Source organism: Aedes aegypti, chromosome 2, assembly GCF_002204515.2.
Source record: "Aedes aegypti strain LVP_AGWG chromosome 2, AaegL5.0 Primary Assembly, whole genome shotgun sequence".
Taxonomy (NCBI): Eukaryota; Metazoa; Arthropoda; class Insecta; order Diptera; family Culicidae; genus Aedes; species Aedes aegypti.
Window position 1 is genome coordinate 117,806,814 of NC_035108.1, and position 15,665 is coordinate 117,822,478.

At 36.9% G+C, this 15,665-nt stretch overlaps 1 protein-coding gene and 1 long non-coding RNA gene across 8 annotated transcripts in view; both read left to right on the forward strand.

The window, feature by feature from the left end:
• Positions 1-15,665, forward strand: part of LOC5564449 (protein still life, isoforms C/SIF type 2) — a 560,183-nt gene that overhangs the window by 310,928 nt on the left and 233,590 nt on the right. The window lies entirely within an intron of this gene.
• On the forward strand, positions 3,594-4,133 carry LOC110675962. Its single transcript, XR_002499955.1, has 3 exons — positions 3,594-3,861; positions 3,924-4,002; positions 4,081-4,133. It is a non-coding gene; the product is annotated as an uncharacterized LOC110675962 (long non-coding RNA).

The following is a 15,665-nucleotide window of genomic DNA, read 5'->3' on the forward strand; positions in this document are numbered from 1 at the left end:
TGATTATATGTTTGGTATCAGTTTGGTAATACAAACTTCAAAACGAAAATAACAAGCTTGAACAACGTTAAAGTTAAAAATAAACGGTTATAAAATGTTCGATGGTACCTTGACTTCAAGATGAATAAACTATTTTCATAAACAAAAAACTAGATTTTACTGTGATTCTCATATTGATTCTTCAAATTTTACTGATTTCGCGGCATTTCGTAAGCTATCCTAAATTTCGCGGTGAAGGTCAAATTTCGCGGAATTCGCGGCTTCCGCGAAATTGCGAATTTCCATTGTCCCTGAGCATTTGCTAAAAAAAACCGCCAGGTGAAGATAAAAACATATAACTTGTGATCTCGCCCTAAAAACCATTGGTAACCGAGTGCGTAGTTCCTTATTTCTAAGCAAATGAATGAACCAGGATGACAACAATCACCACTGGGTGATAGAGGAGGATCTTCTTTTCATCGTGGCATTGTTGAATAATGTGTAAATCTTTTCGTTTGCTCGGCAACAACAAGCTACACACTCGGTTACCAATGGCTTTTAGGGTGAGGTCACAAGTTATGCGAGATTTCTTGGTTTGTTTGGGCGGTAATTGTGCTTTAAATTATATTAAGTCAGTTTAATTATCATACCATAGCATCTTATGAGTAAATTTATGGAAATAATATGATTTGAAAAAAGTGAAATTTGGGCAACCGGAGCGATTTTAAGTTGGCGGAATCATAATTGTTTGATTGTCATATTTTCATAATCGAAAGGTTTTAAAATATTCCATCGGTGACATTTTGATTTTATTCACTTTTAAGCTATTTTTCGTATACAGCCCATGAAAATTACGTTTTTCTACGCATTTCAACCTACACAAAATGTATGGAAAAAATTCATCGATAGAATATTTTAAAGCGGGAAAAAATCCGAGGTAAATTCGATCTTCATAATCTGCTGGTTTAGACATAGCGTGTGCTGTTTTGTCATCATAAATAGGGTAAATTGGTATAATGCGCCCCAACCGGGCAATACGCCCCACCTAATTTTCAAGGGACTAAGGCTTATTTGACACGTAAATATGATTACATACCTTGAATATCCGCGAAAAACTGATATTGCGCATATAAGATCTTTGAGAAGTATGAACAATCAATAGAAATAACGAAAATATCGAAAACCAGCTTTTTGACGTAAAATTTTGGGTCCGATAGGGAAGCTTCGTTGTAAATGAAGCCCATCCTTTACTATTGTACTTATTGCAAAAACTTTTACCGGAAGACGACTGCTAATAGACCGTTTTAAGCTTAGCAAGTGGTGGAATTCTCCTTGGAAACATTTGTACAGCGCTGCGGAACTTTTTCTACAGGAGGGGCATATTGCCCGGTTTGTTTTGAAACGTCAAGATTTGGACCGTTTACAGAAAACGTCTTGTACTCTTTTTAGAAGTTACCTGGCAAGAGAAAGTTGCATGCAGAGCATGACCAACTAAGTAAACAACACTTTGACACCAACAACTATAGAATTAATGCATTTGCCACTACGATAAAGCAGTTTTTCGTTAGGGGGGGCGTATAATACCTGTTTACCCTACACAAACAAGGGCACACTGCTATGATTCGACATTTGTGGATGTAAAATTGCATTAATAAATGCTGATTGAAGATTATTCACCTTTTTTGACGCAGCATAAAACAAAGTTTGACAATTTGAGGTTGCTGTTTTGAAAAATATACACCCGGACACAACAATCCAAGACCGCACAAGGTGTGCCATCGCAAACTCGATTCTCAATCATGTTCATCGCAACGATAATCGAAACCACCAACTCGATCCGTTGTCGAAGTTCTGTTTGAACGCGGAACGAGTAACGAGAAGGTTCCTAAACGATAATCCGACAATTGTGATACTGCAGTCGGACAAAGGGAACAAAACTGTGGTGATGGAATCCCAAGACTACAAGACTAAAATGCTGGAACTACTCCAGGATCAGAGTACGTACAAACCCATCGCGAGAGATCCCACGTCACGTTATCAACAGCAAAACAACAGCATCGTCAACCGACTACGCAATCTGGGTCTAATAGATGCAAGCGTAGCCAGGAAGCTCACAACGTACAAAGCAGTATGTCCTAGGATCTATGGTCAACCAAAAGCCCATAAACCAGACCTACCTCTGAGGCCAGTTGTACCAAATATGACGGCACCTTCGTACCACCTGTCTAAATATGTTGGGCAAATCATTCAGCGGTCACTGGTAAGTGCCTACAACATAAAAGACTCCTACACTTTCTGTGAGTTCATAAACAACGTCACGCTACCGGAAAACCACGTTCTGATTTCACTCGACGTGAAAGCTCTTTTCACATCGATCCCAAAATCGCTTGTTCTCAATAACATCATTATGAGATGGGATGAAATCAGACCGAACACCAACATAAACCTCGACCTATTTCTCGAAATAGTTGAATATTGTATCGACTCAAGCTATTTCCGATATGATGGCCAGTATTACCAGCAAATCTTTGGCACGGCCATGGGAAACCCGCTTTCCCCTTCGATAGCCGATTGGGTCATGGAAAGCCTGCTAAATTCGGTAATAAGTGGGCTGGATATTCAACTACCATTCCTCAGAAAATTTGTTGATGATCTGATAACTGCGATCCCTCTCAACAAACTACAAAATATACTGCAAGCATTCAACAGCTATGACATCAACATCCAGTTCACATACGAATTGGAAGCTGATAACTGCTTACCCTTCTTGGATATGTTACTGATCCGTCATGACAACCAGAAGGTCACAACACGGTGGTACCAAAAACCAATATCAAGCGGAAGGTTCCTCAATTTCCATTCATTTCACCCCCTACGCCAAAAGTTAAACACGGCTAAAAACTTAATAAATAGAGTCAACAAACTGTCAACAGACATAGATCAAGATGCTAAAAACAGGATAATTGATGAGCAACTCAAACTCAACAATTATCCAAGATCGTTGCGCAACAGGTTGGTTAACAGATCAAATGAACGCAATGATCCTCCAACAACAGCAACATCAGATGAAATGAACCTGGAATATACTTACCGTTCCATTGCATACATGCCTCACCTGTCGAATCGCATCGACAAGGAAATAAAGAAAAACTATAAAAACATACGACTAGCAACATACAACTGGAAATCGGTAAGGAGTCTGTTCTCAAAAGTTAAGGATCCGATACCTGAATAACAACAGACCGATGTCATCTACTCCATTCCATGCAACAACTGTCCAGCCTGTTACATAGGAATGACCACAAACAGGCTTAAAACAAGGATCAGCGGTCACAAAACCCACTACAACACCCTAGATCGACTACAGCAAAACGGAGTAAGCAGCTCGGATCCACAAATCGCCCAACTTCAAGAAAAAACAGCCTTGCTGGAACACACCATCGCCGAAAATCACCGTTTCAACCTAGAAAACACGAAAATATTAGACAAAACAAACAAATCACACACACTACCTTATCTAGAGATGTGTCACATCGTGAACAACTCTAACTGCATCAATCGAAGAACAGACACTGAAGGCCTAAATGCAATATATACAGGAATACTCCACAAAGTTAGAAATATGGGAAGGAGAAACACAAATAATGTAAACACACAGGAAAACACAACGAACACGGATAATACACATACATACAATGAAATTGAAACACCACTCACACAAAGTTAACAAAGCAGTATCAGTCTTAAAAGCGCGGTGATAAACCGTAACCGAAAGCGTAGGCAGGAAAAATTAGTTTAGATAGTTCTAAAACAAGCTTTTGTGCGATTAAGCTTTTATAGCTTCAAAACACAGTGCCGTACGAACAAATCGCGACGCATGCAGTAAGCAATGAAAAACAGTAAATTATAAAAATCTTTAATTTTAAACTGCAATCTGTTTATAGCCATAGAGGACGCCATTACACCAAATTACAGACAACCAAATGTAGGACATTACACACAATAACAAAGACACAAAATCCTGTAAGTAAAGTAGAGTGGGGCAAAATAAGGAGAAAGGGAAAACCGGAAATTTACATTTTGTAAATTTAAAAATTTTAGATCCCTTTGAAGAAGGTTAAATAAAATAACCGAAACGTCGGACGTAGGAGCAACACACGTGTTAGCTTATTTTTAAGACTGCAGTGCCGAAAATATTTCCAGCAAGTTAAACCATCCAGTCGTTAACAATAACCGTCGAATACGCAAACAAAGCAAAACGAATATTAGTTTTGCATTTCCCCATTAGGAATAAGAGTTCATTAGTAATAACTCAATGTTATTGATGGTAAATTGGTGTGGCGAGAAATAAATTTGCAATGCTAATGGTATTTTTGCATCTTAGGAGCCAAATACTGATTTGAGAGGTATAAATAAAAAAAGTTATCAGAAGACATATGGAAGTCATGTAGTTTAAAATCAGCTTTTATGGCAACAAGGTGTTTAATATGAGTCTTTTATCATACCCGTAACAAATAAGAGTCATTCAGCTACGGCAAGCAGTTTAAATAAGTTATTGTATACTGGATTAAACCTGATTTTGTAGCCACCAAATTTTATCTTAATATTTTGGCTCTAGAAGGTTTTGAAAACAACCAAGAGCCGAATTACAAAACATTATCTTTTGGCAATGTTAAATGTCGCCCCTCACTATTACAGCATTCACGTAACTGTGATAAAATATTATTAAATCTACACTTAAGCCAAATTGTTGTTGAATTGTTATTTGGGTGTTCAGTCTCATTTTGGTTTCATTTTTCAGGCATAAGGTCTCTAAAGTTGCTTTTTAGATATTTAGCGCGCCCTGAAGTGGTCGTATCGATGTACTACTCTTCATTGATTGACAGTTTGGCTACTTAATAAAAATTGAAAACGATTTTAACAATAGATGCACACACGGTCCATTATTTTCAATCCTATTGATTGAAAGTATATTATTGATTCATTAATTGACTAGCCAATTGGCACACGTCCTTATTTGGAAGAGCCCCCGAATTTGAATCCACACCGGGCCCCGAAGACCCTAGCTACGCCACTGGTCCGATTTATATCTTATGTGGATCAGAAGATCGATTAGCTTAAAATACTCATTTTTAGATACTCACAAGTGCTATATAGCCTCAAACTTTGGAACCAAATTGTAGATCTTCCGGATGTCCGGGCTTTCTGAAAACTCGAACTTTCTTTCGCATATGGATCACAGGATAGAGCTTGCTGGAAATGCTCAATTTTACATTGACTAGGGGCAAAATAGCAAACCAAGATATTTGCTTTCTTTAGCGTTTAAAACAAGTTTTTTGAAAATCACTTGTTGCATACAATCAGGATCTCGGGATATATAATTCAACTGCTTTGAAATGGTAGTAGACTTTTTGGGGGGTAATTCAGTATTCGACTGAGTGCTGTAATAATTCATTTAGCGAGTCCGTACTTATGACGACCGTATATACTTCTTAAATGTCCTCAGATACCTTAGCTTTGCACTCAGCCATAAATTTTTCACGTGCTTCATATCTAAACTTCGTATTTTTCAACTTTAAAATCAATATTTCGCTGAAATTAATTAACATGTGGTACTAAGTTTCTTGAATTATAGTTAGTTCGTTCAAATTGTGATTTCTATTCTCACTAGAATTTTATATTTTGCATATATATGTATCTCACCCAAATAATAAAAAGCATGGTAATGATCAACATCATTCAAGCATCACTTGAACAAGAGTTCTTAACTAATTTAAACCATAATTCATCTTTTCAATTACACACTTCAATCAAAACAACAAGCCGCAGAATTTTTCATGACAAGTGTGCATAGCATGCAGAACCATCGTCAGCCTCACCCCGTACAAATCTAATGCAAATTGTTAATTTATCACAACAACAAGCTCCACATGAAATCCCCTTAAACACGAACAAACTATGTACCATTTTATCGTTCCGTGCCGTGAGTTATTATCTCTCCAAGCACGCTCCATATAGTTTTCACTTTGCAGTGAACTATCCGGCCATTCTCGGGCCGGGAAACATTCACACTCTTTCTCCTTCTGTTTCGCTCCAAATTGAAATGTTTTTCACCACTCAGCAAATAAACGATTCTACATTCTGCACCTGCCTACCTCGAAAGCAAAGGAAAACTGCCAAGGCAAGAGTGCAAAAATTTCCCTTTCTTCTGCCATTCGCCTTCTTCGCCCAACAACGCCAAACTTAAACTCCACCTCGGAGAATTACCGGGCAAGCAACTGGTGAAGAGTGCAATTTCTAAGGTCATTAAATAGGCTCAAAATCCTTTTATTCGCTTCATGATATGGTGCCATTACCCTCCCCACCCAAAAACAACGACAACTAAAACACGATGAGTATCACGACCATGATGATCGTGCTTCTGTTGATAATGAACAACATGACAAGGACTCTAACGACGTCGACGGCGACGTCCGATGAAAAGCTATTTCCATTTCCCATCGTCGTCCCGCAAAACAACAGGATACGGAAACAATTTCATCCGTACCGAAATAGTTTTTCGAGGGGCACCAACAAACAAACACACATCAAACGAGATGAACGCAGGGGAGGTAAAATAAGGGATGGGATCTTACGGTTCCCTTCGGATCGTTATGGTCAGAAAAAATCGCCATAAGATCTGTGGTTATTTTTTTTTTGTTGTTATTAGTGATAGATGTAAATTCAAATTTTCACTACGGAAAATATTTATTCTTTGTCTAATACAGTAAAAAAAATCTTTCAAGATTGCTTCCAAAAAAATCACGAGAAATATCTCTTTGTGATTATTTCATGAACTTTTCCTGAACCTCCTCTCTTAATGAATTATTTACATACTTTTTCAGTGCATTCTCCAAGAACCACTTTTCACTGACTTCCTCTTGGAGTAGCCACGGACAATCATTCCCAGGATTAGTAGTTATCATTCTACAGATGTTTTCCTAAAGTTGTTTAGGCTTTCTGACCTTACTGAAAAATTTCTCGAAAATGTGTATCAAATTGCTCAAAAGGATCTATCGAAGAATTTCGAATGTTTAACATTTTTCCATTTCATTTGTTAAATTAAAATATCATCCTGTTGTTCATTAAGAGTTTGTTGAAGATTTTTTGAAATCACTGAGGATTTCTCCAAAAAAATGTACAATAAATTATGGTTGTCTCACAAAAATTGTCTTCAAGATCACCAAGCAAAGATTCTTTCTATAAATTCTTCAGAGAATGCACCAACAGTTTTTTCAACTTTGCATTTGCGATTCTTTCTAAAGTTTCTTTTTAAATTCCTTCAACAAATCTTTCAGGAAATCCCTCAGAAACTATTCAAGGATTGCTTGAAAAATATCCAGGACATCATGCATAATTCCCTGAGTGTTTATTAAGATTTATCCAAAATTCAAACGAACAATATCGTCGCATCCCTTTAAAATTTTCTCTCTCGAAAATTTCTTCAAAAACGCTTAGCTAAGAAAATTTTAAAAACTCAAAAGTTCATATAAAGCTTCTAGCGGAATACTTTCAACTGTTCTTTCATAAACTCTTCAATGAAAATTTTTTTTCTGAACTATTTGTTCAGCAATTTTTACGGAGTATTATATTATTGTTTCCCTTGTAATGTCGTCCTTGGATTCTTCCGAAAACTCACCAGAGTTCCACCCAAGCGTTTTCAGAGATTTACTAAATTATTTCACAGATTTAGTATTTTACAATTCATTCTTGAACTTCTCTACTCTCCAGAAAGCCCATCAGGTGTTCTTTTAAGTTCTAAAATTACTCCATATTTTTACCCGAATGATAGTTCAGGATTTGTTCCATCAATAACATCTAGAAATCTATCCACTTTTCCACTTTGGCTCTAAACTACTCCAGGAATACCTCAATATTCTTTTAGGGATTACTTCAGAAATTACTCCACGAATCACTACCTATCAGATTTATACAGTCGCCTCTCCACATCTCGATATTGAAGGGACCATCGAGATAGGGAGACATCGAGAAAAAGAACACATTTTTAATGAATACTAGATTTAAAACCACTCTGTTACCAAGAAAATAATAAACAAGCAGACGTCACTTCGTGCTCCAGAACTGTTTTGAATCAGTGAAATCGAGTCTAGTAACCTTTGATAATAGGAATATCGACATACGGAGAGAAAAACTGGAACGAAAATCAACCAAGTACACATCGAGATAGGGAGATATCGAGATATGGAGGATATCGAGATGCGGAGAGTCGACTGTATCAGATTTACAGATAATTTCAAAAAAAAAGTTAAGCTTAAATTGAGTTAAAAAAAATACTGAATTCTTTTCGTTAAATTCAAGATATCGCCGTAGTAGGTTTAGAGCAGGGTTTCTCAACCGGTGGTCCGCGGACCCCTAGGGGGCCGTGATGAGCTCTCAGGAGGTCTGTGAAGTCATAATAAGTGTCGTTTCTCTTGATATGAGGAATCTGTTCCTAATATATAAGACGCCGTCCACAAGCTACGTAACTCTCTATGGGGATGGGAGAGTAGGCTCAAACGTTATGGCCCATTCAAAAAATTAAATTTTTCAAACAAAGAGCTTTACAGACGAGGGTCAAAAATTTCCAATTTTAACATTATGTTATAAGTGGTTGCTGTCTTATTATCCAGTTGCAAATTTTGCGTCATTCAAATATTTTTAAGCCGTAACCTTTTTTGTTTCTTTCAACTGTGAAAATACTGGGAAATCACCTTCAATGTCATTCTGTCGGCTAACATAGCAAGCCAGAGATGATTACTTAACGCGGATCCGTGCTAGTTCAATTTAGTACGATCTTGAAAATAGTTTAATTCTTGGCAGATTTTTCCAGCTTCCTGGAAAGGTCCTCTAAAAATTTCTCACTTGTTGGTTAGTGGAAGTAGTGAATAAAGCAAGATTTTTCACAGCTTTTGCGAAAACCATTCATGGAAGTCTTGTGATTTTTTCATTAAGTTTTCAAGTAAAAAATATGTTTCGCTTGTGATCTTTGATAGATTTCTGCGAAGATTCCTCACGGATATCTGACTAAGCTTTCAAAGATTTCCTGGCGAAACATTTGACAAATTCTCTCTACAGCAGAATATAGCAGAGCATAGAAGCCTATTACAGTCGACTTTCCACATCTCGATGTTCTATATCTCGATGATTTCTTCGATCCCTTCATTCCGCATACATTTTCATTCTCCGCATCTCGATATCCTCTATATCTCGATATCTCCCTATCTCGATGTATTTTTGGTTGATTTTCGTTCCCGATTTCCTCTCCGTAAGTCGATATGCCCATTATCTAAGGTTACTAGACCCGATTTTATTGATTTAAAACCATCCGGAAACACGAAATGACGTCTGTTTGTTTATTATTTTCCTGGTAATGGAGTGATTCTCAATCTAGTATTCATTAAAAATGTGTTCTTTGTCTCGATCTCTCCCTATCTCGATGGTCCCTTCGATATCGAGATGTGGAGAGTCAACTGTAGCAAGTCTTTTAAAAATATTCAATGCAGAGCATCCAGAGCTGACGATTTCTGATGAAATTTTCAATTGAGTCTTATTTTTGTTTTTATTAAAACTTATTTTTATTAAATACATGTAACACAGTAGGGCGTGTTCTTTTTACTATTTTGGCAAATTTTCCCGCGCAAATAAAAGTTATACCTATCATATTTAAATTTTAATTAAAAAAGTGGGTTTAAATTTGAACCTTGATACTTTTGATTGTGTTTGACGTTCACTTAGTCGACACCCAAAATTTTAGTATAAACCAAGGAGTGTGACAAAATCTCATAAATCACGAAAAAATGCAAGCCGACGCATTTAAATATTGAGTAAATATGTGTTTCTGGCCTAAACTGAAACGTTTAGTACTAAAACTGTGACAGGGACTTTAAGTATGGACTCCTGGAAATATTTTTGTTGAGAAGCTAGTGAGATTTGGAATGTTGAAGAATGTATATTATTCTTTGCACTTATGTTTCACGTCGGCGGGATATTTTGAAAGCTACTGAGCTCATATTTGGGCTAAAATGCGTTGTTTCTAAGAAACATTTTAATTGCAAAGTTTCGGCCGAGAGAAATTTACCATCTTAAAGTGAATCGTTGCTATCCCAAGTTTTTCTTTACTCTATTTTTGGACATAAATGTGATTTACCGCAGAGCTTCAGACTATCAGATGGGGAAAAATCTTCAAAGCTAAAGCGAAAGATGAAGGTGCCTAAAGGGTTTATCCTACTTGCCCTGCATTATTGTTTGTTGGATTTTGTCAAAATTGTTTATAGAGGTTCCTTATCATACTTTTGAAAAGATGGTAGTAGCCAGAAATCTTCATTCCTGGATAAATTATTAGTAAACTGCTTCAAAAATCATAGCAGGATTCTTGCATTTGGTTGATTTATTTATTTATTTATTTATTATCGTCAATCAAAGTAGACTACATGTTAACACTTAAATCTATATACTGTTATATCTTACAGAGTTAAAGTATATTCTTAGGTTACTACGCGACATTGTTAAGTCTATTGTTTCGCAATGTTGATTATATAAACTCATCATTCGGTTTAGAGGAGAAAGTTTTGCATAATTAGTACGACGGTGATTAATAAAAAACAAGTTACGATTCCTCAATTGCCGGGAAGGAGTATAAAAATTTAAACTGTTTAATAGGTTAGGAGAATCTATACGATGCGAAACAATATCGTTCACGAATGAAACCATAGCGAATTCGCGGCGCTTTTTCAATGTCTGAATATCAATGAGCATGCATCTTGATTCATAAGATGGAAGAGGGAAGGATGTCCAGCCCAATTTACGAAGAGCATATAACAGAAATTGCTTTTGAACTGATTCAAGACGTTCTTCATGCGTCTTCATAAAAGGAGACCATACAATACTACAATACTCTAATATAGACCTCACGTAAGCGACGTACAAAGTTTTAGTAGTGTATGGATCATTAAAGTTAGAACCAAAGCGTTTGATAAAACCAAGCATATTTGTTGCTTTATGTATAATGGTGTTGTAATGATCGATAAAAGTGAGTTTTGAGTCTAAAATTACGCCTAAATCTCTGACCCTATCGCATTTTTCAACGATTTGATTTCCTAAAACTACAGTTGTTTCTTCTGTGTTTCGCTTTCTGCTAAAAGTAATTAAATTACATTTTTTAACATTTAACTGAAGTAGGCTTTTACTACACCATTCATCAAAAATAGATATTTCACTCAGATAGATGTCAATGTCGTTAGCATACTTGATTTCCATGAATAACTTCATATCGTCGGCATAGATAAGAATGTAGGAAATATCATTTACATATAATATGAAAAGAAGAGGTCCTAGATGTGAACCTTGAGGAACTCCTGATGTAACTTGGATAGGATTCGATTTTTTACCATTATATCTCACTATTTGTTGCCGATTTGTTAAATATGATTGTATCCAGTTTAAAGATGGTTTATCAAATCCTATTTTTTCTAACTTGAAGAGTAACATAGAGATATCAATGCGGTCAAATGCTTTGCTGAAATCAGTATACAGAGCCTCTACATAGTTACCATTGTCCATAGCATTCAAAGTATAATTGGTGAATTCTAGTAAATTTGTAGAAGTGGAACGGCCTTTAAAAAATCCATGTTGTGCATTTGTAATTCTGTTCCTTAATTGCCCAAACAATTTTCTATTAACAATGGATTCAAAGAGCTTTGGAATACAGGAAATTATAGCAATTCCACGATAATTACGAATATCAGTTTTCTTCCCTGATTTGTAAATAGGTACTAAGAATGATTTCTTCCAGATTTTAGGAAATTTGCCGGATTTTAGTGACATATTGAACAGCCAAAACAAAGGAGATGTTAATTCAACAGCAAGCTTCTTCATAAATACTGGAGGGATTTCATCAGGTCCTGCACTTTTTGTGGCATCCAATCCTTTCAAGCCTGATAAGATGTCTTGTACACTTATCTGGTGCACACTAATGTCATTTGAGGGGGCAGGGAAGAATGAAAAATAATTTTGGTCCCGATCCTCTTCTGAAAATGTCGTATAGATTTCTTGGAAAAACGTTGAAAAGAGGTGGCAAATTTCTTCCGGGTTGTTAGCGTCTTTATCGTCAAGTTGCATTTGGTAGATTGTTTGATTTTAATTTTGTTTTAGTATAATTAAAGAAACTTCTTGGGCATGACTTTATATCGCTCTCAATTTTTCTATTATACTCTTCAAGTGCAGAATTTATAGCAATGTTCAACTGTTCACATAAGTCCAGGTATTTCTGCATATTATCATCACTTCCATGTTTTTTATAAATTTTGTGAGCCTTTTGCTTTCGATTTTTTAAATTCCTGATATTTCTATTGAACCAGATGGGATTTTTTGAATTACCAAAAAGTTTTTTCCTTTTCAGAGGTACCTCTTCACGAATAATTTCCATTAGTAAACTGTAAAATATATCAACAGCTTTTTCGACATTATTTTCTTCTCTGATCAGTGATTGCCAGTCAATTAAGTTTATTCTATTTTTTATGTTTTCATAATTTGCATTATCGTATTCATAGATATCCTCATATTCGCACACTGTGGGTCTGCAGTTATTGTGAATAAATAATGAGTATTCCAGTGCTGTATGAAATGCTTCATTTTTCCACAAGGGTGCAATACTTTCAGTAACGTAGAAATCTTCTTGGATGTTTGTCAATAAAAAGTCAAGGTAACAATTTTGCCGATTTTTTACATGATTAATTTGGTTCAAGCCCAAAATTGCAATTTTGTCGAAAATTAATTGTAACGTTTCATTTTCCCCGACCACTGGAAGCATGATGCCCTCATTTTCAAAATCAGGAATGAAGTCAGCATTGCGTTGGTTGAAGTCACCATATATGTGTACTTTCACCTCAGGGGAAGACCAGATATGATATCTTCAGCATTTTTGAAAAAGGAGTCGTAAGCATGTTTGTTGGCATGATCAGGTGGAAAGTACACTGATGCAAATACATGTTTTTCGTTTTCTATATTTACTTTCACCCAAACATGTTCAAACTCTTTGAATTTCGAAGAACAAATAATTTCAGAATTAAATTTTGAAGAGACTGCAATGAGGACCCCTCCTCCTGATTTTCTTTGTGACATAAGAAAATCGCGATCGTCTCTAAAAACGTTATAATCACATCCGAAAACTTCTTCGCTTTTTATAGATTCGTCCCAACTTGTTTCTGTGCCTAATATGATCGAAAAAGATGACGCTAATATGTTTTTATGGATTTGCTTGATTTTTGAAGATCCTCTCATACGATTGAAATTCTGACAATAAACAAGAGCCTCGGAAGCTTTTGGAAGGTCTACATCATGCCTTGCATTATCAGATTCATTTAAGTGTTCATCATTTAAATTTATACAATTCCTATCACAACTCGAATGGTTGCCGCAGTCATTTGAGCCTTCGTCATAGCCTAAATTATTAGCAATACATTCATTGCGTGTTAAGATACTAATATTACCTTCCTCTGTGAAGTGCGTCAATTCTGGCAAAAACACTGGCAGGAGCACCTTCCATTCAAACGTGCTGGTGCGGCATTTGTTCGGTGTGGCGTATTCGGTTGTCTGTCGCTAGGGTACGGGTTCAGCACTTCTCCTCTCTGGAATGCTATGGTTGGACGATACGAAGTGGGAGGTGGTCTCGAAAATCTTTCCTTCGCTGCTGCTAGTAATTCTCTGTCTAGAAGAGGAGTATTTGTTCTGAAGTCAATATCTCCTGCGGCATTAGTATTGCTACGGTTGTAACAGTTCCTACTGGTATTTCTCTGATGGATGATGGAACATCTGTTGTAGCTCGGCTCATTGTAGTTTCTTCCATTAACGGTGGTTGGACGCGGGTGACTTTTATTCATATATTTACTCCTTGCGGGTTGTTGTGTGTTTTGTGGCAATCTGTTCCGCCTTTTACGTTTTTGCTTGGCCTTTTCAGCCAGTTTTTGCTGCCGCTCGCGATGCATTTTGCGCGCATCATATGAAGTCCAATCGGCCTTCCATATTTTTTTGTCACCTAATAAACGCCATCCTGAAGTATCTTCGGACTTTTCCATTTCAACTTCTAAACTAGGATACGCCTCATGTGTCAACGGTTCAATACTTTTTGTAGACAACATGTTTGCTGACCATGCTTTCAGCTCGTCGACAATATCCACAAATAAATTTGGGTTCATACTTGCAGACGTTGTGGCGGCCATGTCCAATTGCAGCTGATTTATTTGACATAGATCGTCATTTATGTTCCGCAGCTCAGTGGATACATCGGACTTAAATGATGTTAACGTATTTGTCAAATAATCATTGTTTTTCTGGGCAACTATGTCAAGAACCGTCGTTATATGATTTTTATAGTTGCAACGCTTCCAGCCAAGCTACTTGACTTGTTGATAATAGCCAGCTCATTTTTTATTGCAGACATCAGAATCTCAAGTCCTTCAAAAGCTTCGTTGATTATGCTTGGTTTTTCATTATTTAAATTGAAGCGATGCAACACTTCTGTATTAGCATGGAGCTGCTCTGTTAGAAGTTTATGCTCTTCATTCAGCTTTTTTATGTCCAATTTTGCTTGTACGAGTTCTTGGCAAGACTCACAGCAAGGCAAAACATATGAGGTGAAGTCAATCAATTTTCTATCTTTCCTCCTCAATGAACTCCGCTGCACCGTAACACCGATACACGCGGCGTGGAATTTACGTGGACACCCCGCACATGTCCACAATACCGAGTCGGCAGAAGCGTCCAAAGCACAAATTTCGCAGTTCATGACGTACGCAAAAAATAGAATAATTAAAACAAAATCGAGTCGCGCGCGGGTTTCAGCGAATAAAAAACACGTCTACTTTGATTGACGATTAAAATGCAATTGATTGCATTTGATTTCAAGAAAATTTACCTTTGTGGGTCCGCGAGGCGTTTATAAAGCTTCAAAGGGGGTCGCAGCACCGAAAAGGTTAAGAACCACTGACCTAGAAGAAGGTGCACTTTCGGTTGAGATTTTCTGTTGAAGAGGCGGAATAAGAATAACCTGTGGCGACATAATCATGGGTATTTTTATTTAAATTTAAAACAAGTCGAACAATAACCCGAAGGAAGAAAATTTGAAGGGAGGAATTGAAATTGCCTACAACAACATTGGCATCGGTATTTCCATTTGAATTTGAAACCCGACGACAAAATAAGCTTGTGAATGAGCATGATTGAATTTACGTGATGGGTATAATTATAAAGCCAGCGTTCATTAACTGAAAAGTGAAAAATGTTGGAGATTCAGCCTGGGGAGCTCCGGGAACGAAAAACGTTACCGTTCATCTACCTGATACGAGCCTCAACGATACATTTGCAAGAAGGGCAATCCCAATTGTTAGACTTATGGCTGCCCTCGTAATATGCGCATACAATCTTTTTGGTATCTTTCTTCACAGGACATACGCCCTTAGCGTGAGAAGAACATGACACCACTTTTGGAACCGATGGCACTAAGCGGGGCACTGGAAAAAGGCGTAACTTTAAAATGGGCCCTTCGTTTTTTGAATTGTCTAGACATGTAGCCAAACAATGATAAGCGACTGGTGTGCACATTTGATAGATTTTTTTTTTGTAACAACGGTCTGGGGAGCACCGTGGGTCCG